This window comes from Mus pahari, chromosome 19, assembly GCF_900095145.1.
Source record: "Mus pahari chromosome 19, PAHARI_EIJ_v1.1, whole genome shotgun sequence".
NCBI lineage: Eukaryota > Metazoa > Chordata > Mammalia > Rodentia > Muridae > Mus > Mus pahari.
This window is the reverse complement of record NC_034608.1, coordinates 83,052,848-83,073,663: the sequence shown is the minus strand read 5'-3', so window position 1 is coordinate 83,073,663 and position 20,816 is coordinate 83,052,848. Positions and strand designations below refer to the sequence as shown.

Below are 20,816 nucleotides of genomic sequence, written 5' to 3'. Positions count from 1 at the left end.
GAGGAGGAGGAGGAGGAGGAGGAGGAGGAGGAGGAGGAAGAGGAGAAGTTAACCACTGAGACCAAAAACATGACAATGATGACTTTCCATGCTAGTGAGTGGACCTGAGTTTGGATCCCTAGTGTCTACATAGTTGCTAGGCCTGGTGGCATGTGCCTGTGACCCCAGAGCTGGCAGGGCGGGAACAGGTCAATCCGAGGGACTTCTGCAAACCTGTCTAACTGAAAACAATAAATTCCAGGTTAAGTGGGAGACCAAGTCTCAAAAAGTTTACAAAGCCCCAGAAGAAGACATCAATGCCAACCTCTGGCCTCTGTTTGCTCACATACCAGCAAGCGCATCCTTTCCCAGGTACATATATCATACACCCCCACCTACACACAAATGTACACAAAGACTTCCTTGCCACAAAAGTATTTTACCACAATAAAAGATAAGTCTTGATGGGAACCTTAATTTGGATATCTGTAGAGATACCCCCATAACTGTGCTAAACTCAATTTGCACACATCTTATATTTTTTCCTTCTTTCAAAAACACATAGGCTCCTGCCTAGAGTCAAGCACCTAGCATTTGCCACACAATGTTTTTTTTTATTTATTTATTTTTTTTTAAATCCAAAGAAAGCTTTTGTGGTTGAAATGACTACTAAAATTTGCTACCCTTTATGGAAGTTGTTTATGAGCCTGCAGAACATAAATGTACTGCTCTTGAGTTTTAAACTTGAACAAAAGGGAAAAGAAAAGAAAAGAAAAGAAAAGAAAAGAAAAGAAAAGAAAAGAAAAGAAAAGAAAAGACAAGACAAGACAAGACAAGACAAGACAAGACAAGACAAGACAAGACAAGACAAGGCAAAAACAAAAAAACGAACGAACCAAACCCAAGTAACAAACAAAACACACTTAAGAAAGAAACTCTGCTCATTTGGCACACCCTTTCCTGATCAGATGTGAACAAATTAGTTATGAAGGAAACATTCTCCTCCAGTCTAGACTGAGGAAAGATGGAGGTCACGGGGCGGGGGGCTTACAGGAGCACTTGACAACTGAAAGGCAGGCACATCAACACGCCCACCCCAGCACAATAACCATTCACAAGTTCTGACCTTGGAGTTATTAACCCAACTTGCAGGTAGAGCCACTGAAAAGCCCCAAACCTGTTATTTACTGCTTATCTAACTTTGGGCTGGGTGGGGTCACTTACAACTTCTCCATCTTGGGAGCCTCCCTTTTCCTGAACGGAATGTCTTAGCCGAGGAACCAGCTATGCAACACACTCTCTTTTTCCTTGTCCCTGTCTCTCTTTGTGTTTCCTCAGATGTGGGCATTCGTCTGTGCTGGAGTGAGAGGACATGTAGAGGCTAGTTTTCAACATCAAGAGTTTTCCTTAATCATTTTCCCACCTACTTTTAGAGACAAGTTCTTTCACTGAGCCTGGAGATCTTTGATCGGCTAGATCCTACTGGCCAGTAAGCCTGCCTCTGCCTGTCTAGTTCTAAGATTATAGGCACACACCACTGCACCCCATTTTTACCTGGGAATCAGAAGTCAGGTCCTCCTGCTTGCATAGCAAGCAGTTTACCAACAGAGCTATCTCCCAAGGCCCTGTTTTCTTTTTTAATAACCTCAAAACATAGTTAAAACATCACATCAGGACTCCACCCACTCTGTCTTTTACTTTTCTTTATGTGTATGTATTTATTATTTATGTATGTATCATTTATGTGTATTTATTTACTTTTATAAGAAGACCATGTCTTTTACTTTTCTTTATGTGTATGTATGTGTGCAGGTGCCCTTGTCAGACAGAAGAGGGTGTTGAACTCCCTGGAGTCTGGTGAATCTGTGGGATGCATGATGTTGGCGGTTGGTGGGGATAAAGCTCAGGTTCCCTTCAAGAGCATAGCATTCTCTTCATGAGTGAGCCATCACTTCAGCCCACCCCCTAGCACCCTCTGCCCAGGTTGTTGTTGTTTACTAAGAAGTTTAAAACCATAATCCACTGAAGGACAAAACATTAAGAAAATAACACAGAGAGTACCTGGTTGACAGGTGATAATCAGATGTTGGAGAGCGCTATATTTAGTAAACCCAATCCTTTCTTCTCTACAGTGTAATTATATGGGCACAGTGGGGAAGGAGATAACGTGAGTAAGCCTCAGGAGCAAATAGCAGATGAGATCAGGCCCTGACCTTCCTGTTTATCTAAAAAAGCTAGAAAAGTAAAGACTTCTTTCTAAGCTAAGGAGAGCCTGTCTCATCACCTTTGCTCTCTGGGATCTGGGGGTAACCTTCTTAGTCATTCTTGCCAATTTCCTGCCATCCTGCTCTGGTCACATCAAAGATGCCTTCAACTCAGTGTCTTTGTGCGTGGAGTTCGCTCTGCCTGGACCACATTTCCCCCTCATCCGTCCACCCGCATTGCCTCTCCAGTCTCTGCTACAGCATCCCCTCTTCAGACTTCATAGGTAACTTTATCTTTTCTCCTCCACATCCAAAACATAAGCTTTCTAAGGGAAGACTTTTTATCAATTTTATCATAAAATATGTCTTAAATTTTCATACCTATTCTCAGTACATAGCAGGCATTCAGCAAATATTTCTTGAACGAATATATGACCACACTTTCTCGACTTTCGTCATTTAAGCTAATATGGTTTAATTGGAAACAGTAGTACTGGAAAATTTCCTACAATTTCCTGCATGTAGTCATTCCTCAATCTCTTGAACCCACCTGATAATATTAAAAATCTGCAGATATTTAAAGTCTCTCATATAAGAAAGCACAGTTTTTGCAGTTAACCTATATACTTCCTCTTCTTTACATTAAATCATAATGCAAGATAATTACTTTCTAAATATTTATTGTACATTGCCAGTACAAATGCAGTGTTTTCGAGTATTTGTGATATATGGTTGGTTGGTTGAATCAATAGATGTAGGGTGAAGACTGCCTTCCATTGTCAACATACACATGAGGACTAATGTTCCAAAAATACAATGTTGTTTATTTTAAATTTATTAATTCATTCATTTATACATTCATTCACTTATTCATTCATTCATAATTCATTCATGTGTGTGTGTATATGTGTGTGTGTTCATGAGAGTGTATGTACATGTGAGTGTTCAGGTACATGTGTCTGTATACACACACAGAGGCAAGAAGAGGACATCTGGCATAATCTTCTATCACTCTCTATGTATTCCTTTGAGAAAGGATCTTCCCTGAACTAGACTGTAGTTCTCATGATTCACAGCAAGCAAGCACTTTTAATTGTTGAACCATCCTTCAAGCCCTGAATTCTGCATGATTTATCATCAAGAAATCATGTAATTCAGAACTATATGGGCCACTCTTGGGCCTGGAGCCGTTAAAATACCTCATCTTGGGCTGATGTTTTACCGTGATTTTTTTAGACTTATTGTGGGTCGAATCTTACCACAATCTATTGCCAACTTATTGTGAATAGCCTATGATCTGATAACAATCTAATAGAGTGGCAGACATTGGGCTGCTTCTGTGGACACAAGGTCATGTCTGGGTGGATGAAAAAGCAATCCCAGGCCCAAAGAAGCACTGGGCTCAATGGACACTGGCAGCAGGAGCTGCTGCTCGTTCTCTGCAGTGAGGCTGACAGAGACATCAAGCACACAAGACACGCTTGAGCAGGATTCACGGTTGGTGCCAAGCTTTATATACAATTTGTCACAGTCTGAAATCAGTCTTCCCTAGATAGTCACAGCCGCTGGGGATGTCGCCTCTGTCTTGGCTCTTCCGTGAAAAGTTCACAGATACATCTCGGCATCTGCTCACTGCATCACATCCAAGATGTTCCCAACTCAAGATAAATGGGGAAAGATGAATAGCTGTGTTTGCAGCTTTCAAGTCAGGTTTCACATTCTGTTGCCTAATGTCATACCTGCATGAACCTAATTAAGTAATTTGTGAAACATTAGTGGAAATGGCCATTCATCTATCCCCCTGAAGATAGAACAGAAATACTTTTTTTACCTGGAGGAATCTATAGGTTGATAGAATCTACCAGCTTTTGTTGAATGTATCTTGAGAAACTGTATTGTTATTAAATTTAATTTAATTAAATACATTTCTATATCATTTAGAACTGTAAAGTGATTTCAGAAGTTGATCTATCAATGTTTCCCACAGACCTGAGGTCATCAAGTCTCCCTTCTCACTGGCAACCAAGCTCTTGAGCCAAGCTGCCTGACAGCAAACCAGCACACGAAAGCCCTGTGTTTCCATTCGGTAGGACATAGCAATGATTGGATGACCAAAATGCAGGAGCTGATGGTTTGGTGTGTCTTGTTCTCATAATCCCCCAGGGGAACTTGGATATCTTTTGGACATCAACAGGACTCCTTAATTTAAGGAGTGACCCTGTGGAGGTCAGCACTACCAAAGTTATACAACCATCCCAGAATGCTGAAAGGGAAAGGTCACCTTGATTGTGTGTTACATCTTTGGTCTAGTTTTTACAAAGTTTTCACTGCCTTAGTTGGTAAAAAGGACCATTATATATGGACATCATATTTCAAGCTTTCTACTGAACCTGTGGTACATGGTTCAATTTACACTAACTTTAGCAGTGATTGCTAGCCACTTGAATGTCATAATGTCAGATGTTGTACTAGTAATTTGGTATTAGAACTCATTTTCAGATAAAGAAACTGAGTCTCAGAGCTGTGTGGGAATTCACATTGGCTTATGTTAATGTCTACGCTTTCTGCACTGCTGACACTGCAGCCATAGGAAAACCAGACACAGGCCAAAAGACAGCTTATGATTATGCCTTAGAAAACTAGTGAATCCTACAGACTTTTCAAACCCCACTTGTAGGGAAACCTCGCTATATAAATTTACAGTCTACTGTGACCAGGTAGTTCCCCTGAGCTTGATGCAGAGTGGAGGACTCCCTTTACAAGCAGGGCTTCCCTTTCTCTGACCTTGTTTGGGGATCCTGACTCTCCACACTCTCTACCTGGAGAAGGTTGAGTAATGTTTGGCAGAACTACAAATTCCCCCAACCCCCAGACACCCAAGATCCAATGCAGGAAGGTCCTGGGATTCCTGGAATGTCTCCATACAAATGAGGCATTCACAGAACTTTAAACTCTAGCCAGTGATTTTCATTTACCCTGAAAACTCCTACCCACTCTCCAAGGTCCACATATACCTTGGTACACCCCGGATGAAGGTATGTGCACAAGCTAAGATTATCTAAGAGAGCTGTGTCATTGAAGACCTTAGGAGAAGGCCTACATCTAAAAGAGCTATAACACTGAAATTCTCAGATAAGATCTTCTCTTTCCTGCCCCACCCACCTCCAGCACTCACTCCCAGCCAGACTGGGACCCTGCAGAACCCCAGTCTTGCCCAGACACTGCCTCACCCTTCAGACCCAGTATGGAGCACTGTGTTTGGACATCCAGAGATGGAGGAAGCAGAGGATGCAGAACCACAGCTGGTTGCCCAAACACATACCATAACCACATGGCACGTTCTTTCTCATTTTCATATTATTAAAGAATACATAGCAGTTCAGCATCAAAAGTAGAGTTCAGAGATCAGTTCCCTAATCACAAACAACTGTTTCTCCAACTGTCCCAGATGACTTGGAAAAACCTTTGAATTCTTTTCAGTCCTGGAGAGATGTGGGTTTCAGGACAGGTTCGAGTTCCCTTCCCTCATTGATCTGAGATCCATGGAGCATGCCCTTGCAAACAGAATCACTTTGCTGTGCAATGAAAACTAGGGGGCAGATCTCAACTTGATCCTTCTTCGAGGGTTACAGATGATGTTCCCATGGTCCTTAAGGTGATGGATACATTCTTGAAGCAGGAGACTTTTGGGTCCCCATTTTGTCAGAGACACCACCACTACTGCCAGCTGTTGAACTCTGAAACTCTTGTTTGCTGAATTAGCATTACGCTACCAGGCACGTAATAGTGACCCATTCATGTGGAAGAGTTGTGTGTTTTATCAAATGCCATCAGCCCCTCATGTCATCTCTTGATCATTGATATTACCTGTGCGAGTGTACCCTATTAAGCTTCTTGCATGGGTCACCTAGGGTCCCCCAAAACCATCCCCTCGCACACAGTACAGAGCTACTCTCTCAGCACTCACTTTTGAAACTTACCTTATACTCTTTCTCCTTCCTCTTCCTACATTAATGTTTTTAACCTGCTCACTGGTTTTGAATTTATCAGATAGGACAGGGTTGTTAATATTCTTGAAATAGCCAAGGGCTAAGCACACACAATGTGCCAGACAGTGTCAACTGAAACAAGTATGACGGGGTCTAAAGAGACCCCTGTGGTCATGAATACCCCTCCAGCCATGCACTCAGAATGCCATCGTGTTTTTTTTTTGTCTTTGAAGTTCTAGGTTCATTCAATTTTCAAAATCAAGGAGCACACATTGGATTTCAAGTAGAGATTATATATTGAAACCATGCTGTAAATTCTAAAACTCTTCCTACATACCAATGACAATCTGTATAAAAACTCTGTTCCTCAAGGTGATTCAAGTCTTGATATTATCTCAATGGGTTAAAGTAAGATGAAGGACTTAAGACATGCATGGAGCAGGTTCATTCAGATATAATGACCTATATTTGACCAGTCCTGGTTATGCACCATATGTAATGTGGTAGACTGAAAACCACATATCCAAGAAATTTTATTATTAAACACCAGGCAACTTTGCAGGCTCAAACATGATGTCTAAACTAGAGGAAAGACAATCTCAGAAGTATGCCTGCCACTTAAGCACTCAAAAGAATGAGCTTCTTGGAGATTTTACTGAACTTCTCTGAAGGTGACCAATATGTTCTTCATTTATGCCTATACAAAAGAAACATAGAGAACATGCCCTCCACCAGTGTGACTGTGGCATTTAACGCACTTTCCACTCCCATACATCAATTTGATCTTTGTATCAAGTGTACTATCAAAAAGGTAAGGTAGCCTGTAAATAGATATGAGAGTAGAGACTCAGTCCCCTGTCCACTCTGAACCTAAAACGTGTTCTGTTCATTCCCCAGAGGGAATGAGAGGGTCTTCTCCTACATTCATCATCCTCCACAGCTCTCGTCTACCTGTAACTCTCAAGAAACATTGGCAGCTATGGAAAAATTTATGGCCAGAGTTAAAACTGTCACATCTGCTTTGTTTTGGCTCTGTTAAAAAAAAAAAAAAAAAAAAAAGACTCCACTTGTATCTACACAAATCTTCCCCCATATAACAAGGGAAATAGAAAGCTAACAAGAACAGAAGCTGCTGCGGAGCATCCTGCCGACCCATTCAGGATGAAGGTCTCAATTAGATCTGGGAGTGTAGCTCATCCAATTGGACAAATGGTAGTGTATTTTAAATGCTATTAGACCTGGGAGTATGGTGATTTTATCTACATAAGCATCGGGGTTATAGATTGATGCTGCTGATGCTGTAGTTATTATAACGCTGAAAACGGCAATCCCCCAAGAGAATAGGTGTCATGTGAGAAGGATTATTTTAATTATATTCACTTGTGAAATTGATTCGCAAAACCATTCATTCAATATTCACTTTATTTAAAAATAGAGTTATACAGTCAGACAAAAGCCAGGGACCCTGTATTTCAACTAAATCAGAAGACTCTAATAAACAAAATACCTTTTTCATTCAATTTTGGAGACAAAGATAAAAATAATGAGTTAATACAAAACCGAGAATTTGTTTTTAAAGCAAACAACTGAGCTTTTAACCATCTGATTCAACTATGCGTCTTAAATCTGATACTCTATGATATAGAAGGATATTTAGAATAATAATCTCTATGAGGAAAATAACATGCAGCTTGGTCCAGCATCACCTGAGTCTTCTACAGGAAAATAAAACAGTGATCCACACTTAATAGGGCCTCATAAATATTGGAGGAATAAACGAATACATAAAAATTCACAAATGCTTGATCAATCATTAAAAGATATGCAATCTAATTTTGTTATTAATCAAGAGAGAGTGACTTTAAGTGCTGGAAAAGTGAGCAGTCCCTCTCTGCACTGCCCAGGTCATTGAGGAGGTCAGACCACCTGCTGCCCTGACAGTTTAATAGAAGAAAATTTCCAAAGATGCTTTGGATATTTAGCTTTTTAGCATCCTGGGATGTAGCCTTTTGTTTATGAAATGTCAGGAGACAAAGATTTCTTCTAACTAACAAGGTGAAAGGCAGGATGATGAATTTTATTGCTGAAAAATAGCTATGTGTTCTTTAAAAAGAGATCTGACCAAAGCGTTCTGCAAACAACGGAAGCAGAGGACTATTTTGCCAATTTGCCTAATAATTTTTTTCCAGCAAAATCTTTGACTATGGGATGCTCCAAATGAAAAGGCTATAACACAGTTATATTGTTGTGGTGATTCCCAAGCATAGCATTATTTTTGTTGCTACCTCGTAATTTTGCAGTTGTTATGAATTTTAATGAAAATATCTGTGTTTCTTAATGGTCTTAGGCAACCCCTATGCAAAGGTCATTTGAACACCCAAAGAGGTCATGACCCACAGGTTAAGAACCACTCCTCTAGCATTTGATTTTAGGATACACCTTTAAATAGAAGATCACGTTTAGTTTACTCTGCACATTAGAGCATTGGATGGTTATGTTGGAGAACCTCAGTCACTGCTCTTATGCCTTCTTTCCTACAGACCTACACAGCAAGGTGGAAATGACGAAAAAGCAATACACTAGAACCAACTGTCAAGGCAAAGCACTTCAGATATGAAGGTCTTAAGGCTGCTCTGGCATTTATATCTATGAAATCATTTTAAAAGTAGGCCAGATCGTTAAAGCTATAAGTATAAAATAATACATATGTATAAAATATATTAAGTTTAATATATATCAAGTATTTTTATCCAGTATAATATATTTGTCAAGTATTTATATCAAGTATGATATATATTGAGTTTGAGTATAAAGTAATGAGCTGTGGCTGAGAGGAAAAGCAGTCTTTAAAACATAACTGAGAGTGTTCTGCTAGCAGCCTTCAGATGAAGATGTAGAACTCTCAGCTCCTCCTACACCGTTCCTGGCAGGATGCGGCCATGTTCCTGCTTTGGTGAGACTGGACTGAAACTCTGAACCTCCCAGAACACTCTCTCTCTTCTTCAACTGCTTGCCTTGTGGGACAGAGAAAATGCTACATCCTTGGACTTCCCTTAACGCCTGCTGCTGACCATTGCTGGGAGTTGGACTACAGACTGAATATGGAAGACTTCGTTGATGGGAGGAATTTGAACTGTGCTGACCTGACCCAAGAGGTTTCGGAGGAGAGGAATTTCAGAAAGTGGGGGAAAGGCTGTTTTTGCTGTATTTTGGTGAAGAATGTGGCTGCTTTTTGCCCTTGTCTGAAGAGTCTGCCTGAGGCTAAGGGCGGGCTTCCAGTTCTCCTTTATAAAGACTTCTGAACTCAGTTCAGAGGCACCTGAAAGTGACTACACTGTGGTTACCTTTTTTGAGTCACAACTGTCATCTAGAGAGTCCAGAAGCAAAGGGCAGACTTTCCTGCAAGCATTGACGAAACCAGAGGCTCTGGAGGCAACTTCTAGTAAGATTTCAAAAGCAAGCAAAAGAGGATATACCAGTATCACATATAAGAAAACTACTTTTATTTCAAAAGAAAAACGGATTCACAGACTGTGGATTTCAGAAGCTATCTTCTAAAAGGTGTGTGTGTGTGTGTGTGTGTGTGTGTGTGTGTGTGTGTGTGTGTAAGCAGTTCAAGCTGCTGTGGACCTGTTTGCACAACTGAGATCTTAGTGGGCACAGAAATTAAGCTACTAATGACATCACTTGATAACCAAGGCCTATGGTCTGAAATAGACATTCTGAAGTTACTGGAATTCATGAAGCATAATATCCCATCAGATGACTCAAGAGAATTAAAAAAGAGCCAGGTCATCTAGACTGGAGCAAAGTAGCTTTTGCACTGTTTTCAGGAGAAATGTGTAAATAGAAATGGAATGGAGATTTCTTGTAATGTAAGGAAGTTCCGCACACGCACAGAATTAGTGCTAGAAGCCAAAGAGCTTATGAAAAAAACCTCACAAAACTAATACAGTCAGGCAGCATCCTGACCGACCCAAAAGACCCTTGACTGCCTATCCACGCTTTTACAAGGAGCAGAGAGCCAAATACCATCAGATGTACCCCAAGTACAGCAATGCGCAGCTAACCAAAGTCCTGGCTGAGAAATACCATCCGCTGCCCGCATAGATAAAGCAGAGATACATCATGGACTTCAAGAAGGAGAAACAAGACTTTCACGAAAAGATGAGTCAATTCAAGAAAAACCATCCTGTTTCAGGGCATCCTAAGAAATCTGTGGTGCCCCAGAGTCACCCAACCAAAGTCTCTACGAAGTCACAAGGAGATAGGAAAAAATGTAAAGTCTCTTCTAAAAACGGGATTTCCCAAAAACAGTTTCCTCAGATATGAAATTTCAGGGAGAATGCAGGAAATGCCTTATGAATGCATATCACAAAATTCAGAAAGATTCATGGTCAAGTCTGGAACTGAGGCATCTGTCCTTTAGGGAGCTCTGGGTTGAGATTAGCAGGCATTGGCATTGCGTCCCAGAGGACCAGAAAGAGCGTTATAGCAATCAGGTCGAGGAGCTACAGAAACAACACAGGATGAAGCTGGACCTCTGGCTCAAGAGATTGTCTCCTGAGGAAGATGCTGCATAAAAGAGGCAAAGGCCACCTGTGGTAAGTGAAAGAATATGAGTATGTCTGGAAGCAGAAGTCCCAAGTTTGGACAAACAGATGATCTGCAGTCCACCTCAGAGAAAGGGCTTCAAGTAAAGCCTGGAGAGGTAGAGGAGCTACTAGATCCTGGGACAGATTCTTCAGAGACTAATCAGGGTCATCGTGGTAGCTCCCAGGCATCCAGACAAGATGTCACAGATGACAGTGAAGAACACTTCACTCTAGCCCCTCCTCAGATCCTAGTAGTACAGATGAAGATGATGAAAATCTTCCTCAGGGGAACCCTCAGGTTTAGACTCCATTTTCGCCACTTTTATATTCTAAATCATTGTCTAGAACCATCCAAGCAAAACCCAGGACATTCCCAACAGATAGGGAACTGTTTTGTCCTCTTTGTACTGTTGTACTCTCTTGCTTTTCTCTCCTACGTCCTTCGCTTACTAAGTACACAGGAGTGTAGTTTGGGGAGAAGAGCGTTTGCCATAGAACTGCCTACGTCAGATTCCTAGGCTTTGGAAGAGGCCCAACTGAACAGCACATAAAAGCTATTTACATTTTATTTGAACAAACTATAAACCAGTCTTAGAAAGTGAAACACTGCATATACAGCTGGTATCAGTTAATTTTAGGAATGTCTCTTAGTCTTTGCTGTTGCAAACAGGAAATCTTACCTCTGATGTTCAGAATAAGTAGAAACACAAAGACTTAGATATAGATAAATCCTATTTTATGACCTTATCTGATTTGTCTGTAACATATTCTTCAGTACCACATTACTGTGATTACATTGATTGGTTGAATATTAAACATATTTAATGTTAACTTCTCACCATTTTGCTTGTAAATAATCTAAGCTGTTTTCATGAGTAGTAGCTTTAGAGCAGTTGTAAACCTTTGAAATTTTATATTTGTACCTAAATATTCATTTTGTTTATTTTAATTCACATATAAGTTGTAAAGTTTGTACATATTAATAGAGCATTAAGATATTTTCATAGATATTTACAATACATAATGTATAAATCAGGTTAGTTGTATGTATCTCTTCATATATTTGTCATTTGTTTAAGTTGAAATTTACATTTTGAAATTTACAGTACATTATCACTCATATTTTCGTGAGTCATTGTTTATTTGTTCTCCAAAGGAAACAATTATCTTCATGTATATTTTGCAACATATCCAATTTTTTATCTCAAATTTCCTTAGGCTTTTAAAGATATTGGATTAAATATATGTAGCAATATCAAAAGATAAATTCTTGTCTTTTTTTTTTTTATTTTAGCTAAAATTCACAGGATTTGCTACCATAAGTTTGTGTTGATATTAATTTGAATGAATATATAGCATTTACTTATATAATTTACTTATACAACTAAGCTACTTTAATAAATGATGTTTATTAAAAATAATAAAACATAACTGATATAAGAAGTTGTGATGCAATAGAGTATAGGAAACTACCAATAACCATAAAATGTGGCTATTCGTGTCATCCATGATACATTGTCAGCCACTTCCCTTTACACCCAGTGACACGCAGATAATGTAACCCACATCTTAGACATCAGGAAACCCAACCCAGATAATTAAAGGACTGACTCCAAGTCCTCAACTTGACCTTTTGTCTGTTGACTCAAAATTCCTCCCGCCCTGGACTCAGGGAGAATCGGTGTGACTGCCACCTCCAGCATAAACTGTCACTAGAGACGGTGCAAAGCAAAGCTGGGTAAAGTCGTGGGGCTGTAGTTTCCTGTTTTCTAATTTATTTTACATTAATATGTTATTCTAGATGCTTTTGTTTATTTTTTGTCTCTTTAAAAAGAATAGCTTATATAACTTATAAAGTGCTAGCAAATGTGTCTTGTATAAAAATCTTATTCTACAAATTGCCCTGAATTCTATTAGCTACACAGAAAGTACTTGGGTAACTGTATAAGGCCCCAATTATGACTGTGCTCTTGGCCCTTTCTTTAGAAAGATAAATACTCTTGTTGTTTCTCTGTCTTTACCTGACACACCAGTATTTTCTCTTTCACAAAAACAATAAGGAAATGCATCCTTCATGTGTCCTAGAAGGATCATACATATGTCAAAAGAAACCTTTACTTGTCTGGGGATGGGACCATTCATTGTCAGCTCTGTTCTCCAAACTCTAGCTTGCACTTCAGAAATGGATTTACTTGTGCTGTGTACACTGAGCTCTTCACTGGTAATTGTATCCGCAACTCCTTGGCCTCCCAGACACTCACGGTTTGACTTCTGAGAAGGCCAACTGCAATGGGAAGCTGGTCAACACAATGTTTGCAGGAACTTAGACTCAGACGTCTACTGTAGGGTGGGTGCAAACGTCTAACCCTGACGTTCACACAGTGTCAGTGCATACTTGTTTGCTCACTACATTTTCCATGTTTCTCAGAAGTCCCAAAGGTGTAGAAATGTAAAACTTTGGTCTTAGGGTTTCTATTGCTGTAATGAAACACCATGACCAAAAGCAAGTTGGAGACAAAAGGGTTTATTGGGCTCACACTTTCAAATTGCTTCCCCTGGCTTGCTCACCTGCTTTCTTATAGAACCCAGGACCACTAGCCTAGCATGGCCCCAACCACAATGGGCTGAGCCAAGACCCACTGGTCACCATGAACAAACCTGGGAGACCCCCCCTTGCCTCCAACTTATATCTAGAGAAGCGACAAGGACCAAGGTGTGCTCCTGAGAGGGTCTCACATACAACAGACTTGAGTGAAGAATTCCTACTTTCCCATCAGCTTTCAAGGGGCAACTGCACAGTCACCGAAGTTCTCAGCACCCTTTGTAAGGAAATGGTGTCACTCCATTTACTCTGTTTGATATGGAGGGAAGTGGAGTCTGTAGAAGCTATTTCCCCAAGCCTTAGAGTTGTCTATAAGCACTGAAATGTCTGTTTTTAGAATATATACCACTTCTATTGTCCTAGCAACATGTCCTACAGATGTCTAAAACTTTATTAGGCAGTCAGTTGGAGACTTTTCTTGATACCATGAAAAATTTAAGCTATATATATTTAAAAATTTTAAACCATATATATTATATATAATATAATATATTTTATATATTATATATATTAAATAATATATATATATATATATATATATATATATATATATATATATATNATATATATATATATATATATATATATATATATATATATATATATACTATTTAAAGAAATCTTTTGTGAATGTCATATTGTTATATAGAAAGATGTCCTAAGACTAAAGATTGTCTCACCTGTTGGAGGGTTCAAATTGCTCAATGCAAAAACCTCTCACTTGCTTCTAGCAGTTAGAAAGGTGAGGCAGAAATACCTCGTTCCTAGAGCTGGAGATCAGATCTTCCATTGTTTTCCAGAGGATGCCTTTGGATGAGTTAATTTGCTATTTAAGGTGTAGCCCTTGCCACTTCAGTATAAAATAATTCAAAATAAAATCTGTTGACTTGGATGTTTAATGTTCTGGCTAAAACTCCAGAAACTATTCCATGAAAAGAAAAGCTGTTGGGCTAAAAAAGCTTCACATCATAAGAAGGTATATCTTTGTATTTTCAATTGTTAATTCCGTACCAGCAAAGAGCTAAGTGCTGACAGGATATTATTATTGTAATTTCTGTGGCTCATCACCTGCCTTACCCCCCCCTGCACCCCTCCCCCCCACTTGTCCTTCCAGATACTTGAAGGTCAGACAGCCCTCTATGCCTAGAGGCAATGTAGAATTGTGTGAGAGATTGGTTTTAAAAAAAGAGCTGACAGCCAATTGCTGGACCAGGAAATGGAGGGTGGAGCTTCCAGGCAGAGGGAATGACTGTGTGGGAGGGAGCAGAAGTGGAGGACTCAGAAAGCTGACATGGAGGAATAGGCCTGGCTGAAGCAGCGCAGAGCAGTACAGAGCTGCCCATGTGGTAGCTTGTAGACTGGAATGCTCAGATTAAGATCTGAGGACTCTAGAGACTACCCAAGCAAAAACCCTAAACTTTAAATGTGACTAATAGCCTCTATGTCATTATTTATACCATTGGTGGATCTACAGAAATTCCCACTATAGAAAGCTGTGTCTTTAGATGTGAGAAGGACTTCTATCTCTAGAGTGACTAAGAGATAAGTTCTGAGTTAGGGATAAAGGGGTGTGGTAAAAAGGAGATATAAACAGGTCTGCCTCTTGCCTTAAGAACAATGCATTCTCTGTTCAGAAAAAGAACACTGAGTTAGCCTTGGCCTTGTAGAAGGCCTTGTACACTTCCACCACTTGTCTGAATGTGGAAGTATTGAATTCAATGGCTTTGGCCATCGAAACTGTACAGAAACCCTTATTCAATAGCCAGAAATGATTTGAGAAAAAACCCTCAGGCCACAGTCCAACAGTGATGATATCTGTCCCAGGTGCAGATGTTGGGTATGCAGATATGCCCTGTAGTTACAACACTTTAAACATCTTTCATCTCATAGAAAGCAAGCAATTCCCTGCTGGCGCAGAATCAGGGACAGCTCAGCACTTCGCATTGCGCTTCAGCAGATCCGCTCTTCGTTATGCTACCACAACCTAACAACAATCCTTTCTGGAAAACTCTGAGATCTAAAAGGCTCTGAAGATGCACATCTCCTATGCAAGGGAAAACCTGGCTTGGACTAACATGGAGCTGTTTGTAATATTTATAGTATTTGATTCTACGGTGCTTGCACTAAGTTTCCTAAGGGACATTGCCCATTGTACAGTACAGGAGCTCTGAAGCTTTTTCCCTTGTCCTCACTGTTCACCTGAAAAACTGCTCTGCCATCCCACATTAATAAATATGTAAAATGGGAAAGCAAATCAAACATTTGCAGGTAATAAATCATGATGAAATTTATTTTAAAACAATCCTTTGGTATACATATCATTTTATCAGTGATTAAAGATGAAAGTAAAATTGTATGTATTTCAGAATTGGCATATTCAGTGCCAATATGTTCATTTATTTTGTGTATAAATAATTCAATCTAGGCTGAATATTTGTTTCTTCAGGTTAGAGAGCATCTTCATTGTTTGGGGTTGGGTTTAAAGAATATTTTATTTTATGATCATCAATACTGAGACTACTGCTTCACAAAATACAAGTAAACAATATAGTACAAGAAGGCAGAGGTACTTTCAGGGCCATTTCAGAAATGAATCAAAATTATGTTCTAATCCCATGCCAAAATCACTTTTTTTTAAAAAATTTAAAACTATAGTTAGAAACTCAAACAATTTGTACAGTCAAACATTCTAATAATATAATCTAAAGATATACTGATTTCATACATATTGAGGGTTGGCTATAGGAAACTATTGAAAGCCTTTGCTTTCTATAGTTAAGCCATTATGTTTCTATAAGAACAGGAAACTTTGTATGTACATTAAAAGCTGAAATTCATAACATATAATGTTCTAATCTGAGCTAAGATTTTCCAAGCATAGTTCATTACAGTCTCACTGAGTGATAATAGTATAGTGGTCATGTGGTGTGTTCCAAGGCTTCACTGAAGTCACATGAATACCACTAAAAGATCCTTGAACTCATTAGATATTTGACTTCATTGTTCATTGTAAGTTCAGAAACCTTGAACTGTTGCCAAAATTTTCATTTCCCACATTCAATTATGTGACCCAATATGGGGACATGCATGAACATTACCAGTATAAAGTTTGAGATCATCTGAATTCTGAAACAAATCTTGGTCCAGATGTTTTGATTGATGAATGGCAGGCATGTAATATTGAGCCTAGTCCACAAAGGGATGATAGATAGAAAGACCTCTAAAGGTAGCCACACTGTAATTATCAGAGCCTGGATTACATGGCAAAAAGAACTCCATAGACATTAATTACAAACAATGGGTCTACTCAGAGAAATTATCCTGGACTGTCTCTTAGAACACAGGAGCCATTAAGATCAGAGGAAGCTAGAGACACAGCAGGAGGGAAGCCAAAGAGCTTCTTCACAGCAAACAGCCTTCATAACCCTGGAAGGCCACATAGAAAGAGAAGGGCTACAAACCACCTTCAGAGCTAATTGTCCCCAGCTGATAGCCACAGTTAAGTGTGCCCTGGTTGGCAGTGAGAAAACATGGCTTTCCAATGGCTCATCTGGCCAGCAGTCCTAACAAGTATAGACTGTTCTTGAGAATGGACAAACAGCAGCCCATGGGGCATGCTTTCAGCCTTGCAAGATCCTAAACACATCACACCAGGCTGTCAGCCTAATTTAATGGGTACTATTTAATGGATCCACTAAGTGTATTGCTATTTGTTTTTACAGTAACAAAAAACAACCCCTCTTGGTATCAGTATGAGCCTGACGAAGTCCTAACTAGTCTCCTTCCTGGCTTCCCCGTCCCCCATCCCCCTCACACTAGTCTCCTCCCTGGCTTCCCTGTCCCCCATCCCCCTGCACACATGTTCTGTGCTTCTCATCATTCAGAATCTGCTACCCAGACCTCTCCTCACTCAACTGCCTTTCTAGCATGCCCACCCCTCTTCCTGATTGTCCTACAGAAACCCAATCCAATGCACCACTCCCCTTCTGAAACTTGATTAAACCTTGCCTTCTAGCTTCTGGATGCTCCCCTTCTCCCCCATAGAATTAAAACTCCAAAAGGAGAAAGATATTGTTTTATCACTCCCAGTAGAACTGCTAATGCCCACCATTTCATGTGCTGAACCATGAAAGAATGGGTGAGTCAAGCAAGCAGCTCAACAGAACAAGGCAGTGAAGCATGGAGAGGGCCAGGTTTCCAGTGTTTCCATGGAAATAACCCCTCTTAGGCACTGGGAGCTGCAGTTTTCAAAGTGTTTCTAAATACATGACCTGATGTAATTTGTACCTGAAACATGAGATGAACAGGGAAGGCATTTGAATTAAATCTTTCAATGAAAATATAAAAATGGCATTCGCTGTGACATTTTCATGTACCATTTAACCTTTTATTCTCCACTTTGCTACTCTTTCCTGTCCACTCTGTCACCTCTTGCTGACCTTTTTCTCCTTCTGCTTTCAAATACACATATTCTATTACTCTCCCCTCTTATAGATGAAAAGCCTAGGGTTCCAAAAGTTTATGAGATATTTCCCAGACAGTCCTAGGAACAAACTACCACATGCCCTTAACATCACATCTTCAATTAGGACAACCAGGTATCTCTAAGAAGCCACACCAAGCACACAAGGAGTGAGAAGCAAAAGGCTAAGGCCTGGCCATAGACAACGCCTGTGTGAGTAAGTTTCCAAAGAATAGCGTAGACAATGATTGAGAAGGACACCTGACATCCTTTTCTGGTCTCAGTGCTTGATAAAGGACATATACATCTGCAAATACACACACACACACACACACACACACACACACACACACACACACACACACATAGATCATGAACATACAAAACACATGTGTACAGATCATGAACATACAACATCCAACACAAGTGCATAGATCAACATACAACATATAACACATGTGCATAGATCATCAACATACTACACACATACAATGTATTTGGAAATATTTTTTCTTCATAATAGATTTTAGGCTTGGTCAGACAATAGAAATTAAAAGAGAAAATTTTTTGGGACCAAGGTTAGAATAAATTGCAGCTACAATTTGAAAACCTCTTTTGGAAACTGATTTCACTTTAGAAACATATCAGATGACTCTCCTCACTCTACTTCAATGTCACACCTGAGTTCTCATCTCAAGAAAAAGGTCTGGGGGAAGGTGACAAACATTTTTAATATATCTAAAACAAGAACATTTTAAACATGCCAAAGTTATGATGAGAGTTGGGACTGAGGTAGATGCACAAAATAAGGCGATTCTGGCTGTGTTTGGAGGCATAGCTTGCCATCTCTCTGACCTTCAAGTTTTTCATTTTATAAGAGAAAGCCTTGTAGTTGCCTCATTTGTATTTCAGAAGAAGTTATGAAATGAATGGGAGATTTTTTCTCTCTGGTGACTGTCTAAGGCAGGACCAGCCAGGAGAACACAGGGCACAGGGGTGGTGAAGCAGCTGGGGCAGGGTCCTTCCAGCTGCCATCTGCACCCAGGAACTGGGGCTGTTCCACAACCCTCTGCGCATGGGTCCTGCCTGGAGAGAGCTGGTCTCCCAGGAGAGCTGACACAGGCCTACAGGCCCATAGGAGGGACAAGCTCAAGCCAGAGACAGAAAGACCAACTAACACCAGAGATAACCAGTTGGCGAAACACAAGTACAATAACATTACTAACAGAAACCAAGGCTACATGTCATCATCAGGACCTAGTTCTCCCAAAACAGCACACTGGAAAAACAAGATCTGGATTTAAAATCACATCTCATGATGTTGATAGAGGACTATAAGAAGGACGTAAATAACTCCCTTAAAGACATACAGGGGAACACAGGTAAACAGCTATAAACCCTTAAAGAGGAAACACAAAAATCCCTTAAAGAATGACAGGAAAACACAACCGAACAGGTGAAGGAATTGAACAAAACCATCCAGGATCTAAAAATGGAAGGAGAAACAATAAAGAAATCACAAAGGGAGGCAACTCTGGAGATAGAAAACCTAGGAAAGATATCAGGAGTCATAGATGGAAGCATCACCAACAGAATACAAGAGATAGAAGAGAGAATCTCAGGNGCAGAAGATACCATAGAAAACATTAACACAACGGTCAAAGACAATGCAAAATGCAAAAATCTCCTAGGCCAAAACATCCAGGAAATCCAGGAAAAAAGGAGAAGACCACACCTAAGGATAATAGGTATAGAAGAGAGCGAAGATTCCCAACTTAAAGGGCCAGGAAATATCTTCAACAAAAGTATAGAAGAAAACTTCCCTAACCTAAAGAAAGAGATGACCATGGATATACAAGAAGCCTACAGAACTCCAAATAGTTTGGACCAGAAAAGAAATTCCTCCTGTCACATAATAATCTAAACACCAAATGCACAAAACAAAGAAAGAATAGTAAAAGTATTAAGGGAAAAAGGTCAAGTAACACATAAAGGCAGACCTAACAGGATTACACCAGACTTCTCACCAGAGACTATGAAAGCTAGAAGATCCTGGGAAGATGTCATACAGACTCTAAGAGAACACAAATGCCAGCCCAGGCTACTATACCCAGCAAAACTCTCAATTACCATAGATGGAGAAACCAAGGTTTTCCATGACAAAAACAAATTTACACAATATCTTACCCCAAATCCAGCCCTTCAAAGGGTAATAAATGCAAAACTACAACACGAGGGGAACTACACCCTAGAAATAGCAAGAAAAGAATCTTCTTTTAAAAAACCAAAAAGAAGACAACGGCATAAACATAATTCTACCTCTAACAACAAAAATAACAGGAAGAAACAGTCACTTTTCCTTAATATCTCATAATATCAATGGACTCAATTCCCCAATAAAAAGACATAGAATAACAGACTGGATATCTAAACACGACCCTACATTTTGCTGCATACAGGAAATGCACCTCAGGAACAAAGACAGACACTTCCTCAGAGTAAAAGGCTAGAAAACAATTTTCCAAGCAAATGGTCCCAAGAAAAAAAGCTGGAGTAACCATTCTAATATCAAATAAAATTGACTTTCAACATAAATTTATCAAAAAAAGATCAGGAGGTACACTTCATACTCATCAAAGGTTAAAATCTACCAAGATGAACTCTCAATTCTGAACGTCTATACTCCAAATGCAAGGGCATCCACATTCATAAAAGAAGCTTTGCTAAAGCTCAAGGCACACATTGCATCTCACACAATAATACTGGAAGACTTCAACACCCCACTCTCATCAATGGACAGATCATGGAAACAGAAAGTAAACTGAGACACAATGAAACTAACAGAAGTTATGAAACAAATGAACTTAACAGATATCTTTAGAACATTTTATCCTAAAACNAAAGAATATACCCTCTTCTCAGCACCTCACGGTACCTTCTCTATAATTGACCTTATAATTGGTCACAAGACAGGTCTCAACAGAT

The 20,816-nt window shown here is 39.7% G+C and overlaps 1 protein-coding gene and 1 pseudogene across 1 annotated transcript in view; one reads left to right on the top strand and one right to left on the bottom strand.

Moving 5' to 3' along the window:
• The window catches only part of Sh2d4a (SH2 domain containing 4A), a 65,553-nt gene that overhangs the window by 20,445 nt on the left and 24,292 nt on the right, over positions 1–20,816 (bottom strand). The gene's annotated exons all lie outside the window — the stretch shown is intronic.
• Positions 9,850–11,071, top strand: LOC110336845 (annotated as a pseudogene).